A 21910-nucleotide genomic window follows, 5' to 3' on the forward strand; every position below is an offset into this window, starting at 1 on the left:
GGAAAATATTTCCAATTCTGGAACTTTATGCAACTCAATTATTTTCACGAGCGAAGATAAAATGACTTCTTCAAAACATATGAAATATGAGTTGGGAGTTTCAAATAATTAAATTCAAAGTTCTTTTGAATTTATTTTTCAATTTGGAGTTATTGGAGTTTTATTCGAATTATTTTTCTCCACGAATAAAATATACAGAAATTAGGGTAACCTGATTCCCTACAATAGAAAATTGGAGAGAAATAATTTGAATTCATTTTGGTATTTTTAAAATGATTTTCGTTGGATTTTATTAGAGCAGCACCAGTGTTTGATTTATATAAATTTGTGTGGATTTTTTTGACTCTAGAAAAATGTTCATGCTATAGAAAATCTTTTTCTGAAAATTTTGATATATTATATGCCTATATAATATATTTATTCTGTTCTATTTTTATTTTGTCTGAGAAAACGTTTTATTAAAAAACAAAAAAAAACAAATCTTCCTTCCGCCGAACTGGGCCGGCCCAGCTCCTGCCAGGCCCAGCCCAGCGCGTCCGCGCCCGTCCCCGAGCTCCCGCAGGACTCCCGCCGCCGTACGCCGCCCGGACTCCCGCCGCCGCCTCTGCTTGCCCCTTCCTCCACGCCTTGCGTCTCCCCTCCCCTCCTATAAAGGGCGCCGCCCAGGGCCCCTCTCTCTCTGCTGCGCCGCGTCGCCCCCTCCCGCATCTCGCCGAGCCCCCGCCCCCGCAATCACCGGGATCCGCCGCCGACGGCGAGATCCACCGCTGCCGCCCCGCTTCGTCCCGTCCCCGCGGACCACCGCCGACGCCGCCATCCTCCTCGCCTCGCCGCGCCGCCCCTCCCCGGCCGCTTCGCCGCCCTCCTGGACGACCGGAGCCGCCGCCCCGGCCGGACCCGAGACACCGCCGCTATCCCGGCTCGCCGTTGACCGCCGCCGCCGCCGCCGCCGTGGTAACTCCCCGCTCCTCCCTCGCCGTCAGATCTGGATCCAATGGACCAGATCAATTCTGTTTTTTTTAAAAAACGTTTTCCTTAGTTAGTAAACGTTCGCTATGTTAACTTCTGCAGTGAACTAGTTCATTCATTATCATTCGATAGCGAATGTCCGTTATTTAGATTTTCCTCTTTTCTTTTTTTTAATTTCGGCCAGGGACCCATCTGTGAATATTTTTATTTACAGGTTAGCCCCTGGACTTCTAACGCTCACAACTTTCTGCTCGTTAGTCGGAATTATACGAAACCAAGGCCTACTTCTTCGTTATGATCTCCTCTATCCAGTAAAACACCTCAAACATGTTTTTGAAAGTTTAAAATTTGAATTAGATCAGATTAGAATTTGAACTTCGTTCGATCATAACTTGAGTTTTATAACTCTGATTTGAGTGATTCTTTTTGCAAATCGAAGCTCTTGAGCTAAACTTTCTGATAAGGCCAAAATACACATAGTTTTGGTACTGTTAGAAATTGTTTTATGCTGCAAGAGTCATTTGTTTGGTTTTGATGTTTTCCGAATCGTACTCTTCGTTCTTTCCGATCTTCTGAGTGATTGCTTATGTGTGGTTTACCATTGCTTGCTCACGATAGATTGACCGAAGTGTGACGAGTAGAACTATCAAGAGTTTTGAGTGCGAAGCATCTTCATCAACGTTGCAGGCAAGTTCACACTTTGATCATTCCTTTTCTCATACCCAGTTTTATGCATTAGTTCAATCCTCCAAACAATTGCATGATTAGGATCTGAATTAAATTGTGGGTTTTGGGAAGTAGATTGAGGTAGCACCTATTACCTGTTTTATTTTCAAAACCTTGGGAGTTACTTCTACGTTTGCTTATTATGCCATGCTATGCTAGTAGACGTGGATTGGGTGAGTGTATCCATGACAGATGTGAGATTGTTATTTAATGGTTTATTTAAGGTGGCAACTTTAACACACATCTGGGTGGATTGAGGCACCTGGTTACTCCAGGACTTGCCTGTCTAGGCACCTGGGTTTCCAGGACTTGCCTGTTTTTCTTCGGACCGCCACCCAGGCTCAAAGGGATCATGAGATTATTCAAACTAGAAACTTACATGTGCAGCCACAAGCCATTATGGGCTCTGGCATAGTTGATTAAGTCGTGTGAACTCTTACGGGTAGACTAGCAGATGTAGGGGAAAGTACGTGTACCGGTCTACCCTATGTAAGGTGCTAGCGCTTCCGAAAGACTATGTCTCGGTCATCCGTTTCTCAAACATCATGTAGTGCGAGAAATCCAACGGAGGCGATCGAGTCTTGTGTGGAAAAGTGCGCAAACCTCTGCAGAGTGTATAAACTAATCATGGTTAGTCGTGTCCCCGGTTATGGACGTTTTGAGTATCTAGAACTTGGATATCATGTGAATCTCATCATATTACTTTAATTAATATTGTTGGGTTTTAATGAGTACTTTTAATTGGGATTGAGAATGCTGTCAACCATTCTCAATGTTTAACAACCACCATGATAGTTAAATAAATTTATTCCTTTGCAGTAGGGAAAAATTGGCTTTACGCAAAACTGTAACCATAGAGCTTTTCCACCAGCCAAATATGCATGTAGTGATAGCCTTTATTCATCATTGCTCTATGGTGTGAATTTGCCAGTACATTCAATGTATTGACCCTCTGTGGCTGCAACGTCTCATGTTGCAGGATCTTACGACGAGTAAGTGATACGTTAAGGTTACGATTTCCTATACTCAACTTTGCCGTTGGTGTTGATGGGAATCCACAACCTTGTTACTTCCGCTATTTTGGATTGATGTAATAGTATTTACGTTACTTTATACATGTGATTTACCTCTGTTATAAATCCTTGAGTACTGTGTGTGTCAGCATACTGATCCAGGGATGACACTTAAGCACAGAGACTTGATCCATTCGGGTCGGGTCGCTACACCCTTGAACTTGTCGAAATTCTTTCGCAACAAGTTGAGCTTTATAGACAGTTACATTACCATCAGCGTCAATCTTCTTCCTAAAGATCCATTTATTCTCAATGGCTTTCCGATCATCGGGCAAGTTAACCATACTCCATACTTTGTTCTCATACATGGATCCCATCTCAGATTTCATGGCTTCTAGCCATTTTGCGGAATCTGGGCTCATCATCGCTTCCTCATAGTTCGTAGGTTCGCCATGGTCAAGTAACATGACTTCCAGAATAGGATTACTGTACCACTCTAGTGCAGATCTTTCTCTGGTAAACCTACGAGGTTCAGTAGAAATTTGATATGAAGTTTCATGATCAATATCATTGGCTTCCTCACTAATTGGTGTAGTTGTCACAGGAACCGCTTCTTGTGATGGACTACTTTCCAATAAGGGAGCAGGTACAGTTACCTCATCAAGTTCTACTTTCCTCCCACTCACTTCTTTCGAGAGAAACTCCTTCTCTAGAAAGGATCCGAATTTAGCAACAAAAATCTTGCCCTCGGATTTGTGATAGAAGGTGTACCCAACAGTCTCTTTTGGGTATCCTATGAAGACACATTTCTCCGATTTCGGTTCGAGCTTATCTGGTTGAAGTTTCTTCACATAAGCATCGCAAACTTTAAGAAACGACAACTTTGGTTTCTTGCCAAATCATAGTTCATGAGGTGTCGTCTCAACGGATTTTGATGGTGCCCTATTTAACGTGAATGCGGCCGTCTCTAAAGCATAACCCCAAAATGATAGCGGCAAATCAGTAAGAGACATCATAGATCGCACCATATCTAGTAAAGTACGATTACGACATTCAGACACACCATTTCGTTGTGGTGTTCCGGGTGGCGTGAGTTGCGAAACTATTTCGCATTGTTTCAAATGTAAACCAAACTCGTAACTCAAATATTCTCCTCCACGATCAGATCGTAGAAATTTTATTTTCTTGTTACGATGATCTTCAACTTCACTCTGAAATTCTTTGAACTTTTCAAATGTTTCAGAGTTGTGTTTCACTAAGTAGATATACCCATATCTGCTCAAATCATCTGTGAAGGTGAGAAACTAACAATACCCGCCGCGAGCCTCAATATTCATTGGACCACAAACATCAATATGTATGATTTCCAATAAATCAGTTGCTCGCTCCATAGTTCTGGAGAACGGCGTTTTAGTCATCTTGCCCATGAGGCACGGTTCGCAAGTACCAAGTGATTCATAATCAAGTGATTCCAAAAGTCCATCAGTATGGAGTTTCTTCATGCGCTTTATACCGATATGACCTAAACGGCAGTGCCACAAATAAGTTGCACTATCATTATCAACTCTGCATCTTTTGGCTTCAACACTATGAATATGTGTATCACTACTATCGAGATTCAATAAAAATAGACCACTCTTCAAGGGTGCATGACCATAAAAGATATTACTCATATAAATAGAACAACCATTATTCTCTGATTCAAATGAATAACCGTCTCGCATCAAACAAGATCCAGATATAATGTTCATGCTCAACGCTGGCACCAAATAACAATTATTTAGGTCTAAAACTAATCCCGATGGTAGATGTAGAGGTAGCATGCCGACCGCGATCACATCGACTTTGGAACCATTTCCCACGCGCATCGTCACCTCGTCCTTAGCCAATCTTCGCTTAATCCGTAGTCCCTGTTTCGAGTTGCAAATATTAGCAACAGAACCAGTATCAAATACCCAGGTACTACTACGAGAATTACTAAGGTACACATCAATAACATGTATATCACATATACCTTTGTTCACTTTGCCATCCTTCTTATCCGCCAAATACTTGGGGCAGTTCCGCTTCCAGTGTCCAGTCTGCTTGCAGTAGAAGCACTCAGTCTCAGGCTTAGGTCCAGACTTGGGTTTCTTCTCTTGAGTAGCAACTTGTTTGCTGTTCTTCTTGAAGTTCCCCTTCTTCTTCCCTTTGCCCTTTTTCTTGAAACTGGTGGTCTTGTTGACCATCAACAGTTGATGCTCCTTCTTGATTTCTACCTCCATCTTGAGTATGTGTTCACTGACAGAACTATTCTCCTCCATCTTGCAGCTATAGAACTTATTGGAGACTTCATATCTCTCAGTCCGGGCATTTGCTTGAAATATTAACTTCAACTCCTGGAACATCTCATATGCTCCATGATGTTCAAAACATCGTTGAAGACCCGGTTCTAAGCCGTAAAGCATGGCACACTGAACTATCGAGTAGTCATCAGCTTTGCTCTGCCAGACGTTCTTAACATCGTCAGTTGCATCAGCAGCAGGCCTGGCACCCAGCAGTGCTTCCAGGACGTAATTCTTCTGTGCAGCAATGAGGATAATCCTCAGTTTACGGTTTCTACCATCATCTTTCAACTTTGCTTTCTCAAGGAATGCATTAAAATTCAACAGAACAACAACACGAGCCATCTATCTACAACAAACTGTCACGCCCAATATGCGACCCTATCCAAGAGGAACTCAAAGGTCCCACCAAGGATAGACCCGCATATTGAAACGCTTTTGCAAGGTGGATATCATTACATCAACATTACATAATAGATGGGGATACATATACAAGGCATACAATGCCACACGAATACATCAATACAACATACATAAGAGCAACATCCGACTACGGATGAAACACAAACAGAAACTCGAACGACATCCACCCTGCTAGCCCAGGCTGCCGACCTGGAACCTATCCCCTGATCGAAGAAGAAGCAGAAGAAGAACTCCAAAACAAGCAAACATCACTCTCACATCATGATCATCGCAAAACCTGTACATGCAACTGTTGTTGTAGTAATCTGTGAGCCACGAGGACTCAGCAATCCCATTACCATGGGTATCAAGACTAGCAAAGCTTAATGGGAAAGGAAGGGGTAAAGTGGTGAGGTTGCAGCAGCGACTAAGCATGATATGGTGGCTAACATACGCAAATGAGAGCGAGAAGAGGAGCAAAGGAACGGTCGTCAACTAGTAATGATCAAGAAGTGATCCTTAGCTCCTACTTACGTCAAACATAACACAGAAACCGTGTTCACTTCCCGGACTCCGTCGAGAAGAGACCATCACGGCTACACACTCGGTTGATGCGTTTTAATTCGGATCTGGTGTCAAGTTATCTACAACCGGACATTAACAAATTCCCATCTGCCACATAACCGCGGGCACGGCTCTCGAAAGTTTATACCCTGCAGGGGTGTCCCAACTTAGCCCATGATAAGCTCTCGCGATCAACGAAGGATATTCCTTCTCCCAGGAAGACCCGATCAGTCTCGGAATCCCGGTTTACAAGACATTTCGACAATGGTAAAACAAGACCAGCAAAGTCGCCCGACGCACCGACAATCCCGATAGGAGCTGCACATATCTCGTTCTCAGGGCAACACCGGATAAGTCAAGCTACGAGTAAAACCAGGCCTTGAGTTTCCCTGAGGTGGCCCCGCAGGCTGCTCAGTTCGGACCAACACTTAGACAAGCACTGGCCCGGGGGGGGCTAAAATAAAGATGACCCTTGGGTTGGCCGACCCAAGGGAAGGGTATAGGTGGTGGTGAGGCAAATGGTAAAACCAAGGTTGGGCCTTGCTGGACAAGTTTTATTCAAAGCGAACTGCTAGGGGGTCCCATAAATCACCCGACCGCGTAAGGAACGCAAAATCCGGGAACATAACACCGGTATGACAGGAACTAGGGCGGCAAGAGTGGAACAAAACACCAGGCATAAGGCCGAGCCTTCCACCCTTTACCAAGTATATAGATGCATTAATAATATAAGAGATATTGTGATATCCCAACATAAACCCTGTCCACCATGGAGAAATCTTCAACTTCACCTGCAACTAGCAATGCTATAAGAGGGGCTGAGCAAAGCGGTAACATAGCCAAACAGTGGTTTGCATAGGAAAGGTGTCAAAGGTTAGAGGTTCATGGCAATTTGGGGAGGCTTGAAGAGCAAATGATAGGTAACGCAGCATAGCGATAGAACGAAGCAACTAGCATAGCAATGATAGTAGTGAGATCCAGGGTAGCGGTCATCTTGCCTGAAATCCCGCTAGGAAGAAGAACGAGTCCATGAAGAAGATGAACGGGAGTAGTCGAACGAATCCTCACAATCGCAACATTACCGGAACTAAGAAGCAACACCGGAAACAAACGAACAACATGGTAAACACACAAGCATAATCATGGCATGATGCACAATCAGGTATGATGCATGTCCGGTTTAATGAGGCATGGCATGGCAAAGTACAACAAACAATGCTACAAGTTAAGCGGAGCTCAATATGCAACGAGTTGCATATTGACAAAACACCACATCAAATATTTTGTTCTCTCTCGTTTAAGCTACCAAACAATGTTAAATGTTGTTAAACATGGCAAGAGGTGAAGCATAATAAAAACAACCTATCTAGGCAAGTTTAAATGAGGCCGGAATAACAAACAACAATTCCGGAAAAATCCTCATATGCAAATTATGTATTTGGTACTGTTCTGCCCTAAAACATATTTTAAGGTTGTTAAACAGGAAAATAAAGTGGACCATGTTAAACTAGGCATTTTTCCACCCCAAATACATATAAAGTTTATTTAAAATGGAGCTACGGTTATTTAGTTATGAAATAAATCATTTTAACATGACATTTGAACAAATTTAAACAAACAACATTTTAAGCATGTGATCGTGCGAACGAGGGGGAGAAGGAGAGGAAAAGGGAAGGGCAGAGGGGCGGCCTGGCAGTGGTCTGGTAGAGCTCCGGTGAGGTCGCCGGCCGATGGTGGCGCGCGGGGCTGAGCGAGGCACTCGAGCGGAGGCGGTTGCCTCGATCCAGATCGGATCGAGCGCTGCGGGAGGTGGAGGCGTGCGGGGCTGGGGTTGATCTGGGTCGTTGGATCCTCGATCCGACAGACCAAAGGGAGAGTTGACTGGCCGGATCTGGAGGAGGAGGTGGAGGCTGCTGGTTGGGGTGGAACTGAAAACGAGGAGCGGCGGCGGCTGCTCGGGATTTGGTGGATTGGACAGGTAGGGGCTAGGGTTTGGTTACTTAAATAGGTAGGTTGGTTAGCTTAGGGGAAAATGGACCCTCCGATTAGAATCGAACGGTCGAAAATAAACATGTTAGGGAGTCCAAATAAGAAAACGGAGATGTTTTATAGACGTTAGGGGATGATCCGGATCCAACGGTGACGACTGCCCGGGTCGGGATCGGGGAAGTTTCGGACATGGTTGCGAAGGGGGTTCGATGCACTGTGCAAAGAGGGAATATGTGGTTTGACAAGAGGGAAACGAAAACACGGTTGGTCTCGGAACGGTCAACGAAGGCAGGGGGGGACGCGGCAACTACGAACGGGTGCAAGTTTTATGAAAACATGCGGATGCAATGCGCATGATGCTATGAGATGAGATGCATGACATGAACGAAATGCAAAACAAAAGATAAAACCCAACCACGGAGGAAATACCATATCACATCTCCGGAAAAGGCAAGAGTTGGAGTTACGAATATGGAAAATTGTATCCGGAGCGTTACAACACTCCACCACTACGAGAGGATCTCGTCCCGAGATCTAGGATGGCACCGGAGAGAAAAGGAAGAGGAATATAAGAGGTAAACTAAGTTGCTTCTTTGACGAACGAGTGAAACCATGAACTTTGAGAGGTTGAGCAATTTAAAAGAAAGAGTACAACAGAGATGAACGAGATTGCAAACATTCCGGTAGAAAAGAGGAACAAGGAGTATTACGAGAATTTGAAGGTTGAAAGACATGGAAATAAGAGCTTGACGAACAAAATAATATGACCACCTCGGTATCATGAGATAGCCAAGGAACAAGAACGGCAGAATTTGGACAGCACTCCGGTAGAAAAGAGAAGAAAACTTGATGAGATGAAAAGATATTAAACAGATGATACAACACTCCAGTTAAATGGATAAGCAAGAAAAGAACACGATCCTCAAAAAAACGAGGTGATGGGTGAAGAGCACAACATCACAATGCCTCCGTAACGAAAGAATAGAAGTTAGATCGTTGGGATAAATGGACGAAGAAGAAAATGACAACTTTTGCCACAAGTGAACTTGAAAAGTATCCTTCCAAAAAGGTTAGAACGAAGTTGTTGGAAAACCAACAACGAAACGAATAAGCTTGTAGTGGGCTTATGAAAAACATCTCAAAATTATGAGGTGACAACCGGCCACTAATGGAAACCATTGATTGGTTGAGAGCACCGAAGAGATGAAAAACTTCTTCACCGAGATGAGAAGAGAAAATTGGATCATTGATAAGCACCATAATAGCAACATTCTTTAGGGAAGGTTTAAGGTGAAATCTTTACCAAGATAACTCCAACGAAGAGATTGATGGATTTAAAATACCTCATTCTTGACAACATGTGAATCACGAAACATGAATGGAAATTGCCAAGAATGATATAACACCATCTCAAAATATAGGGTAGGAGCATTGCACTTAGGAATGCAAGATGAAGAATACTTGAACGCCTCAAAACAAAAACATGTGTTGAGCACCATGTTTAATTTTGAGTATAGCTTGGTGGTTCATAACTTCAAGAGAAATCTTGAAGAACAAATGAAGAATGAAAAGAATCCTTGATAAACCACCATGTAGAGCCTCCATGGAGAACTCCGGTAATAAAAGGATGATAGAAAGAAAGATAAGTTGAAAACACAAGGTGAAGCCTTGCAATTATTTAGATGGAGCTTCGTGACGAGATAATTGAGAGAGCTTGGAACTCCGAAAAGAAAGATGAAGCCTCTCGAACCGAGAATGTGATATGATGACCAACTCCGGAAAGAAAGATGACTCACTTGTAATCAAGAATTTATTCACCATGAATAATCTTCGTAAAAAGAATTTAGTCACCTCGAGGAAATAAGAATAAGATTTATTGTATGCTTATCCTTCATCAACTTTAATTGATGACAAGCAACGGATTTGGCATACTACTTATTCCCATTGAAAAAGGATTAAGAGAGATATAGCGCAACCTTGAGAAGGTCTTCATGAACCACCGGTAGGATTGAAATGAACGAATGGATTAATATGATAAACAAGGAAAAGAATCTGAAGGAACCGCCGATGGGATTTGGAAACAACGAGTGAATTAATATGATAACAAAGGAAGTGAAATCTTGAATGAACCACCATAAGATGAAAATGAAAGTAGCAAAGGCACAATTCACCGGGAAGAATTCGAAAACGAATGAAGATACTTGAGGGGATTTAGATACATGAGAACGAAGAGATCATGAACTGGTTAGAGGTTATTTGAACGATGCACCGGTAAGATTTGGAGAACGATAGCTACACGCTGAGAATGAAGAATTATGACATGATGGCCTTCGGAGGAAAGAAATGGAAACAACTCATGAAATACTCCGGATGGTAAGAAAAGAATTCTCACAATCGAAAACAATTATGAGAGGATGGCATGAAGCTAGAACCATGAATCTTGAAGAGAATGGACCAAGATTTAAGAGGAAACACTTCTTCGGTCTTCAAATGTTGAGAATGATGATGAGAACCACCATGAATTGTTGATATACTCCGGGAGAATTAAAAGAGGAAAGGTTGAGCCAAAGATGAAAAGAATTTGAAAACGACCTTGGAGAAGGCATGCGACTGATGAAAATTCATTCTTACGTCAAACTTGGAAATGAATTTGAGAATCGCTCCTGATAATTCGAAGAGTCAGGTAAGATCCTGGGAAAAGACCTGTGGGTTAGGGCCCACTCAAAAGAAAACACCGTTGAACAATTTTAAAGAGAGGTTGCACCGGTTGAATTAAATGGCTAGAATGAGATAACAACCTCAAAATATCTTGAACGGATTGAGAATGGAAACACAAGTCTTGTGAGATATCTTCAGCACTCCAGAACAAATGAATAGTGAGAGGTGAATGATTATGAGATGCACCGGCATGGGATAGCATTAGAATCGAGGAAAGAAATATGATGAATATCGAAAGCTTGAATTGGATCCACCGGAGAAGAAACACCAATGAAGGATGATGAACGTGAAGCTCGTGAGCATCTTCACAAGGGATCACCGGATAAGAACATTGAAAGAAAAGAACGAAGAGACTTCACATGAATAAATGGATACTTGATTAAAACAAATGAGTCCTTGAAGAAAAAAGGGTGGGAGGGTGGGGAAAAACAAAGACAACTTGGGATGAACGAAACAAACACCATTGAGAAAACTTAGAATTGATCTTGCGGATTGGGAGGATGATGGGATCATCTCGAAGAGAAGTGCACCGGTTGGAAAAGAATTAACATGACAACATCAATGATCAAAAAGGATTAGTATTCACATAGCAATATGAGAACACCGTTTAGGAAAGGTATGGAATCAACACTTGACATTGAAGCAACTCGAATACCACAAATAAAACAAAACAAAGGATTTGGCTTGCAGAATAAGCCAGAACAAATACATATGATAGAGATTTACCCAATCCCATATCATGCATTTGTCGGAAAGATATTCTAGGAGCTACTTGAATTCCCACCTATAAACTCCCGAAACTTTCTGGTTATGCAATCTGGTGTTGGGGATACAGGGGAAGCAATATATCTCACCCAAACTAACAATCCCTACATCCAGCTGTATCCATCCGTCAACACATAACCAAGAAAACTCCAGAAATCGTGTACCTCAACCTTCGAAAAGCATCCGTTATACAAGCTATGGCAATACTCCCGAACTCCCCAGTACTGGGTGACGTCGAGGTTATCTCACCAACAACTACATAAAAGAGATTTTCGATGTCGGCAAAACTCAGGTATTCCAGAACTGCAACGATAAAATTATGACGACAACACCTCGGAGCTCAACTCCCTGGGACACTGCCACAACCCCTAAATGACAGGAGGCACCAAGAACAATGTTCTCGTCATAAGAATATCGGGACGATCCCAAGATACCCGCGTGATCCTAAAAAAATTAGTGAAATTTGAGGAGAGGAAAGACAAAACATCTACGTCAGGAGTCCTCACCAGAGCGACGAAGGGGACTGAGGAGTAAAAAGAATCCTACTCTCCGATATATATAATCCTAAGACTCAAAACATTTTTTTTCTAGACTCAACAACGGCCAACAAACAAGGGGGCTCCTATGGTCAGTCGAGGCTCTGATACTAACTTGTCACGCTCAATATGCGACCCTATCCAAGAGGAACTCGAAGGTCCCACCAAGGATAGACCCGCATATTGAAACGCTTTTGCAAGGTGGATATCATTACATCAACATTACATAATAGATGGGGATACATACATAAGGCATACAACGCCACGCGAATACATCAATACAACATACATAAGAGCAACATCCGACTACGGATGAAACACAAACAGAAACTCGAACGACATCCACCCTGCTAGCCCAGGCTGGCGACCTGGAACCTATCCCCTGATCAAAGAAGAAGCAGAAGAAGAACTCCAAAACAAGCAAACATCGCTCTCGCGTCATGATCATCGCAAAACCTGTACCTGCAACTGTTGTTGTAGTAATCTGTGAGCCACGAGGACTCAGCAATCCCATTACCATGGGTATCAAGACTAGCAAAGCTTAATGGGAAAGGAAGGGGTAAAGTGGTGAGGTTGCAGCAGCGACTAAGCATGATATGGTGGCTAACATACACAAATGAGAGCGAGAAGAGGAGCAAAGGAACGGTCGTCAACTAGTAATGATCAAGAAGTGATCCTGAGCTCCTACTTATGCCAAACATAACACAGAAACCGTGTTCACTTCCCGGACTCCGCCGAGAAGAGACCATCACGGCTACACACTCGGTTGATGCGTTTTAATTCGGATCTGGTGTCAAGTTATCTACAACCGGACATTAATAAATTCCCATCTGCCACATAACCGCGGGCACGGCTCTCGAAAGTTTATACCCTGCAGGGGTGTCCCAACTTAGCCCATGATAAGCTCTCGCGATCAATGAAGGATATTCCTTCTCCCAGGAAGACCCGATCAGTCTCGGAATCCCGGTTTACAAGACATTTCGACAATGGTAAAACAAGACCAGCAAAGCCGCCCGATGCACTGACAATCCTGATAGGAGCTGCACATATCTCGTTCTCAGGGCAACACCGGATAAGTCAAGCTACGAGTAAAACCAGGCCTCGAGTTTCCCCGAGGTGGCCCCGCAGGCTGCTCAGTTCGGACCAACACTTAGACAAGCACTGGCCCGGGGGGGCTAAAATAAAGATGACCCTTGGGTTGGCCAACCCAAGGGAAGGATATAGGTGGTGGTGAGGCAAATGGTAAAACCAAGGTTGGGCCTTGCTGGACAAGTTTTATTCAAAGCGAACTGTCAGGGGGGTCCCATAAAATCACCCGACCGCGTAAGGAACATAAAATCCGGGAACATAACACCGGTATGACGGAAACTAGGGCGGCAAGAGTGGAACAAAACACCAGGCATAAGGCCGAGCCTTCCACCCTTTACCAAGTATATAGATGCATTAATAATATAAGAGATATTGTGATATCCCAACATAAACCCTGTCCACCATGGAGAAATCTTCAACTTCACCTGCAACTAGCAACGCTATAAGAGGGGCTGAGCAAAGCGGTAACATAGCCAAACAGTGGTTTGCATAGGAAAGGTGTCAAAGGTTAGAGGTTCATGGCAATTTGGGGAGGCTTGAAGAGCAAATGATAGGTAACGCAGCATAGCGATAGAACGAAGCAACTAGCATAGCAATGATAGTAGTGAGATCCAGGGTAGCGGTCATCTTGCCTGAAATCCCGCTAGGAAGAAGAACGAGTCCATGAAGAAGACGAATGGGAGTAGTCGAACGAATCCTCACAATCGCAACATTACCGAAACTAAGAAGCAACACCGGAAACAAACAAACAACATGGTAAACACACAAGCATAATCATGGCATGATGCACAATCAGGTATGATGCATGTCCGGTTTAATGAGGCATGGCATGGCAAAGTACAACAAACAATGCTACAAGTTAAGCGGAGCTCAATATGCAACGAGTTGCATATTGACAAAACACCACATCAAATATTTTGTTCTCTCTCGTTTAAGCTACCAAACAATGTTAAATCTTGTTAAACATGGCAAGAGGTGAAGCATAATAAAACAACCTATCTAGGCAAGTTTAAATGAGGCCGGAATAACAAACAACAATTCCGGAAAAATCCTCATATGCAAATTATGTATTTGGTACTGTTCTGCCCTAAAACATATTTTAAGGTTGTTAAACAGGAAAATAAAGTGGACCATGTTAAACTAGGCATTTTTCCACCCCAAATACATATAAAGTTTATTTAAAATGGAGCTACGGTTATTTAGTTATGAAATAAATCATTTTAACATGACATTTGAACAAATTTAAACAAACAACATTTTAAGCATTTCAAACATGGATGAAAGTGGCATATTATGAAACTAGATGAAATTCTAAGCATTTTACATGTTTAAATCATTTTAATCCGATGCACCATTTGTGAGTTATTAAATGCATGATGTTTGAGGGTTTTTCTGCAAATCAGTAAATCCTGGATAATGTCTAAATTCGCAACAGGAAAAAATATACAATGCGGGCCTAATCTGGCTAATAGGCCAAACAAGCAGGCGTTGGGGCAGCTCACCCATGGGCTTCGGCCCGGTCGGTGGAGGAGGCAGGGCAGGCCGGATCTGGCTTGGGCCGGCTTGGGCCGGCTTGAGCTGGCCTTGGAGGCCGAAGGGGAAGCAGGCGGGGGGCGCGGTCAACGCGAGGCGCGGGCGAGCGAGCGCCTCGTTCTAGAAGAAGCAGAGGACGCAAGCGGCACTGGACTTGGCAGCTGGGTCGACGAAGCAAGCAGCAGGCACGACGGCCCCCGAAGCGGGACGACGAAGGCACGGCAACGGCGGAACTTGGGGATGGGGCGGACCCGGCACGTGGAGGCAGAGGAAGCAGAGGCGATCCGAGGTCGCAGGTGACCAGGACGGCGTGGCGTGGTTCCGGTCGCCGGCGGGTTGGGAGGAGGCTGAAGAGGTCGGGTCCGAGGCCGAGGCCGAAGGAACTTGATCCCGGTGACGACGGAGCTTCCGCGGGCGGCCATGGCGTCTCCCACTTGTTCCCTGTGAAAAGACAGAGAGGGTGAGGTGAGAGAGAGATCGTGCGAACGAGGGGGAGAAGGAGAGGAAAAGGGAAGGGCAGAGGGGCGGCCTGGCAGTGGTCTGGTAGAGCTCCGGTGAGGTCGCCGGCAGATGGTGGCGCGCGGGGCTGAGCGAGGCACTCGAGCGGAGGCGGTTGCCTCGATCCAGATCGGATCGAGCGCTGCGGGAGGTGGAGGCGTGCAGGGCTGGGGCTGATCTGGGTCGTTGGATCCTCGATCCGACATACCAAAGGGAGAGTTGACTGGCCGGATCTGGAGAAGGAGGTGGAGGCTGCTGGTTGGGGTGGAACTGAAAACGAGGAGCGGCGGCGGCTGCTCGGGATTTGGTGGATTGGACAGGTAGGGGCTAGGGTTTGGTTACTTAAATAGGTAGGTTGGTTAGCTTAGGGGAAAATGGACCCTCCGATTAGAATCGAACGGTCGAAAATAAACAGGTTAGGGAGTCCAAATAAGAAAACGGAGATGTTTTATAGACGTTAGGGGATGATCCGGATCCAACGGTGACGACTGCCCGGGTCGGGATCGGGGAAGTTTCGGACATGGTTGCGAAGGGGGTTTGATGCACTGTGCAAAGAGGGAATATGTGGTTTGACAAGAGGGAAATGAAAACACGGTTGGTCTCGGAACGGTCAACGAAGGCAGGGGGGGACGCGGCAACTACGAACGGGTGCAAGTTTTATGAAAACATGCGGATGCAATGCGCATGATGCTATGAGATGAGATGCATGACATGAATGAAATGCAAAACAAAAGACAAAACCCAACCACAGAGGAAATACCATATCACATCTCCGGAAAAGGCAAGAGTTGGAGTTACGAATATGGAAAATTGTATCCGGGGCGTTACACAAACATAGACAAGCAAAATACTATCAGGTACTAAGTTCATGATAAATTTAAGTTCAATTAATCATATTACTAAAGAACTCCCACTTAGATAGACATCCCTCTAATCCTCTAAGTGATTACGTGATCCATATCAACTACACCATGTTCGATCACCACGTGAGATGGAGTAGTTTCAACGGTGAACATCAATATGTTGATCATATCTACTATATGATTCACGCTCGACCTTTCGGTCTCCGTGTTCCGAGGCCATATCTGTTATATGCTAGGCTCGTCAAGTTTAATCTGAGTATTCCGCGTATGCAAATGTTTTGCACCCGTTGTATTTGAACGTAGAGCCTATCACACCCGATCATCACGTGGTGTCTCAGCACGAAGAACTTTCACAACGGTGCATACTCAGGGAGAACACTTCTTGATAATTTTTAGTGAGAGATCATCTAAAAATGCTACCGTCAATCAAAGCAAGATAAGATGCATAAAGGATAAACATCACATGCAATCAATATAAGTGATATGATATGGCCATCATCATCTTGTGCTTGTGATCTCCATCTCCGAAGCACCATCGTGATCACCATCGTCACCGGCGCGACACCTTGATCTCCATCGTAGCATCATTGTCGTTACGCCATCTATTGCTTCTATGACTATCGCTACCGCTTAGTGATAAAGTAAAGCAATTACATGGCGTTTGCATTTCATACAATAAAGCGACAACCATATGGCTCCTGCCAGTTGCCGATAACTTTGGTTACAAAACATGATCATCTCATACAATAAAATATAGCATCACGTCTTGACCATATCACATCACAACATGCCCTGCAAAAACAAGTTAGACGTCCTCTACTTTGTTGTTGCAAATTTTACGTGGCTGCTACGGGCTTAGCAAGAACCCTTCTTACCTATGCATCAAAACCACAACGATAGTTCTTCAAGTTAGTGTTGTTTTAACCTTCGCAAGGACCGGGCGTAGCCATACTCGGTTCAACTAAAGTTGGAGAAACAGACACCCGCTAGTCACCTGTGTGCAAAGCACGGCGGTAAAACCAGTCTCGCGTAAGCGTACGCGTAATGTCGGTCCGGGCCGCTTCATCCAACAATACCGTTGAACCAAAGTATGACATGCTGGTAAGCAGTATGACTTGTATCGCCCACAACTCACTTGTGTTCTACTCGTGCATATAACATCAACGCATAAAACCTAGGCTCGGATACCACTGTTGGGGAACGCAGTAATTTCAAAAAAATTCCTACGCACACGCAAGATCATGGTGATGCATAGCAACGAGAGGGGAGAGTGTTGTCCATGTACCCTCGTAGACTGTAAGCGGAAGCGTTATGACAACGCGGTTGATGTAGTCGTACGTCTTCACGATCCGACCGATCCAAGTACCGAACGTACGGCACCTCCGAGTTCAGTGCACGTTCAGCTCGATGACGATCCCCGGACTCCGATCCAGCAGGGTGTCGGGGATGAGTTCCGTCAGCACGACGGCGTGGTGACGATGATGATGTTCTACCGACGCAGGGCTTCGCCTAAGCACCGCAACGATATGACCGAGGTGGAATATGGTGGAGGGGGGCACCGCACACGGCTAAGGAACGATCACGAAGATCAACTTGTGTGTGTTATGGGGTGCCCCCCTGCCCCCGTATATAAAGGAGGGAGGGGGAGGTGCGGCCGGCCTCCTAGGGGTGCGCCTGGAGGAGTCCTACTCCCACCGGGAGTAGGACTCCCCCCTCTTGCCTTGGTGGAGAAGGAAAGGGGGGAGGGGAAAGAGGAAAGGAGGGCGCCGCCCCCCCTTCTTTGTCCTATTTGGACTAGGGGGGAGGGGGCGCGGCCTGCCCTGGCCGGCCCTCCTCTTCTCCCTCATGGCCCACTAAGGCCCATTAACCCCCGGGAGGGTTCCGGTAACCCCCCGGTGCTTCGGTAAAATCCCGATTTCACCCGGAACCATTCCGATATCCAAATATAGGCTTCCAATATATCAATCTTTATGTCTCGACCATTTTGAGACTCCTCGTCATGTCCGTGATCACATCCGGGACTCTGAACAATATTCGGCACATCAAAACTTATAAACTCATAATAAAACTGTCATCGTAATGTTAAGCGTTCGAACCCTACGGGTTCGAGAACTATGTAGACATGACCTAGAACTATTCTCGGTCAATAACCAATAGCGGAACCTGGATGCTCATATTGGATCCTACATATTCTACGAAGATCTTTATCGGTCGAACCGCATAACAACATACGTTGTTCCCTTTGTCATCGGTATGTTACTTGCCTGAGATTCGATCGTCGGTATCCAATACCTAGTTCAATCTCGTTACCGGCAAGTCTCTTTACTCATTATGTAATGCATCATTCCGTAACTAACTCATTAGCTACATTGCTTGCAAGGCTTATAGTGATGTGAATTACCGAGAGGGCCCAGAGATACCTCTCCGACAATCGGAATGACAAAACCTAATCTCGAAATACGCCAACCCAACATGTACCTTCAGAGACACCTGTAGAGCTCCTTTATAATCACCCAGTTACGTTGTGATGTTTGGTAGCACACAAAGTGTTCCTCCGGTAAACGGGAGTTGCATAATCTCATAGTTACAGGAACATATATAAGTCATGAAGAAAGCAATAGCAACATACTAAACGATCAAGTGCTAGGCTAACAAAATGGGTCATGTCAATCACATCATTCTCCTAATGATGTGATCCTGTTAATCAAATGACAACACATGTCTATGGTTAGGAAACATAACTATCTTTGATTAATGAGCTAGTCAAGTAGAGGCATACTAGTGACGTTATGTTTGTCTATGTATTCACACATGTATCATGTTTCCGGTCAATACAATTCTAGCATGAATAATAAACATTTATCATGATATGAGGAAATAAATAATAACTTTATTATTGCCTCTAGGGCATATTTCATTCAAAGAGGACCAAGGAAATATTTCTTGGTTATGAAGGTGATAAAAGAGTTTGTCATAAAGAGTTACGTCGATGTAAGATTTTACATCAATCCAGATGGCTCGAAGTCTCAATCTGGATACATATTGAAAGTGGGAGAAATTAGCTAGAGTAGCTCATGCAGAGCATTGTAGACATAGAAAATTTGCAAAATACATACGGCTCTGAATGTGACAGACCCGTTGACTAAACTTCTCTCACGAGCAAAACATGATCACACCTTACTACTCTTTGGGTGTTAATCACAAAGCAATGTGAACTAGATTATTGACTCTAGTAAACCCTTTGGGTGTTGGTCACACGGTGATGTGAACTATGGGTGTTAATCACATACAGATGTGAACTATTGGTGTTAAATCACATGGTGATGTGAACTAGATTATTGACTCTAGTGCAAGTGGGAGACTGAAGGAATTATGCCCTAGAGGCAATAATAAAGTTGTTATTTATATTTCCTTATATCATGATAAATGTTTATTATTCATGCTAGAATTGTATTAACCGGAAACTTAGTACATTTGTGAATACATAGACAAAACAAAGTGTCCCTAGTATGCCTCTAGTTGACTAGCTCGTTAATCAAAGATGGTTATGTTTTTTGACCATAGGCATGTGTTGTCATTTGATGAACGGGATTACATCATTAGGAGAATGATGTGATGGACAAGACCCATCCGTTATCTTAGCATTATGATCACTGCAGTTTCATTGCTACTGCTTTCTTCATGACTTATACAAGTTCCTCAGACTATGAGATTATGCAACTCCCGAATACCGGAGGAACACTTTGTGTACTATCAAATGTCACAACATAAATGGTGATTATAAAGATACTCTACAGGTGTCTCCGAAGGTGTTTGTTGAGTTGGCATAGATCGAGATTAGGATTTGTCACTCCGTGTTTTGGAGAGGTATCTCTGGGCCCTCTCGGTAATACTCATCACTATAAGTCTTGCAAGCATTGTGACTAATGAGTTAGTTGCGGGATGAAGTATTACGGAACGAGTAAAGAGACTTGCCGGTAACGAGATTGAACTAGGTATGATGATACTGGCGATCGAATCTCGGGCAAATAACATACCGATGACAAAGGGAACAACGTATGATTGTTATGCGGTTTGACCGGTAAAGATCTTCGTAGAATATGTAGTAGCCAATATGAGCATCCAGGTTCCGCTATTGGTTATTGACCGGAGATGTATCTCAGTCATGTCTACATAGTTCTCGAACCCGTAGGGTCCGCACGCTTAACGTTCGATGCTGATATGTATTATGAGTTATGTGTTTTTGATGACCGAAGTTTGTTCAAAGTCCCGGATGAGATCACGGACATGACGAGCAGTCTCGAAATGGTTGAGACATAAAGATTCCTATATTGGAAGGCTACATTCGGACACCGGAATGGTTCGGGTCGTTTCGGATAAGTTTCGGAGTACCGGGGGTTACCGAAACCCTCCCCATGAAGTTATTGGGCCTCATGGGCCTAGTGATGGAAGAAAGGAGGCAAGCCAAGGAGTGGCGCATGCCCCCCCCTAGCCCAAACCGAATTGGACTAGGGTTGGGAGCGCGACCCCCTTTTCCTTCTCTCCTCCTCCTCCTTCCTTCCTTCTCCTACTAGGAATAGGAAAGAGGAGGGGAATCCTACTTGGACTGGGGAGTCCTAGTAGGATTCCTCACACCTGGCGCGCCCCCCTTGGGTCGGCCACTTCTTCCCTCCCCTCCTTTATATACGTGGCCAGGGGCACCCCATAGACACACATGTTGATCTTTTAGCCGTGTGCAGTGCCCCCCTCCACAGTTACACGCCTCGATCACACCATCATAGAGCTTAGGCGAAGCCCTGCGCCGGTAACATCATCATCACTGTCACCACACCACCATGCTGACGGAACTCACCCTCGTCCTCAACTGGATCAAGAGCACGAGGGACGTCATCGAGCCAAACGTGTGCTGAACACGGAGGTGCCGTACGTTCGGTACTTGATCGGTTGGATCGCGAACAAGTTCGACTACATCAACCGCGTTATTGAAACACTTCTGCTTAATTTTGGTCCACGAGGGTATGTGGACACACTCTCCCCTGTCGTTGTTATGCATCACCTAGATAGATCTTGCGTGATCGTAGGATTTTTTTTAAATTACCGCGTTTCCCAACAGATCAAGATTAGGATTTGTCACTCCGAGTATTGGAGAGGTATCTCTGGGCCCTCTCGGTAATGCACATCATATGAAGCCTTGCAAGCAATGTAACTAATGAGTTATTTGAGGGATGATGCACTACAGAACGAGTAAAGAGACTTGCCGGTAACAAGATTGAACTAGGTATGAAGATACCGACGATCGAATCTCGGGCAAGTAACATATCGATGACAAAGGGAATAACGTATGCTGACATTGCGGTTCGACCGATAAAGATCTTCGTAGAATATGTGGGAACCAATATGAGCATCCAGGTTCCGTTATTTTTTATTGACCGGATAGGTGTCTCGATCATGTTTACATAGTTCTCGAACCCGTAGGGTCCGCACGCTTAACTTTCGACGACGATATGTAATATATGAGTTATGTGTTTGGGTGACCGAAGGTTGTTCGGAGTCCCAGATGAGATCACGGACATAACGAGGAATCTCAAAATGGTCGAGAGATAAAGATTGATATATTGGAAGGTGGTATTCGGACACCGGAATGGTCCAGAGTGTTTCAGATATTTATCGGGGTACCGAGGGGTTACCGGACCCCCCCGGGGAAAGTAATGGGCCTTATGGGCCATAGGGGAGAGGAGAGGCAGGCCACGAGAAGGTGGCGCGTGCCCCCCCATGGGGAGTCCGAATTGGACTAGGGGAGGGGGCGCGCCCCCCTTTCCTTCTCCCTCTCCTTCCCTCTTCCCCCTCCGTTGAAAAGAAGGGGGGGGGGGGGGGCGACTAGGACTAGGAGTCCTAGTAGGACCCTCCCACTTGGGCGCGCC

This window comes from Triticum aestivum, chromosome 5B (genome assembly GCF_018294505.1).
Source record: "Triticum aestivum cultivar Chinese Spring chromosome 5B, IWGSC CS RefSeq v2.1, whole genome shotgun sequence".
In the NCBI taxonomy this organism is placed as follows: Eukaryota; Viridiplantae; Streptophyta; class Magnoliopsida; order Poales; family Poaceae; genus Triticum; species Triticum aestivum.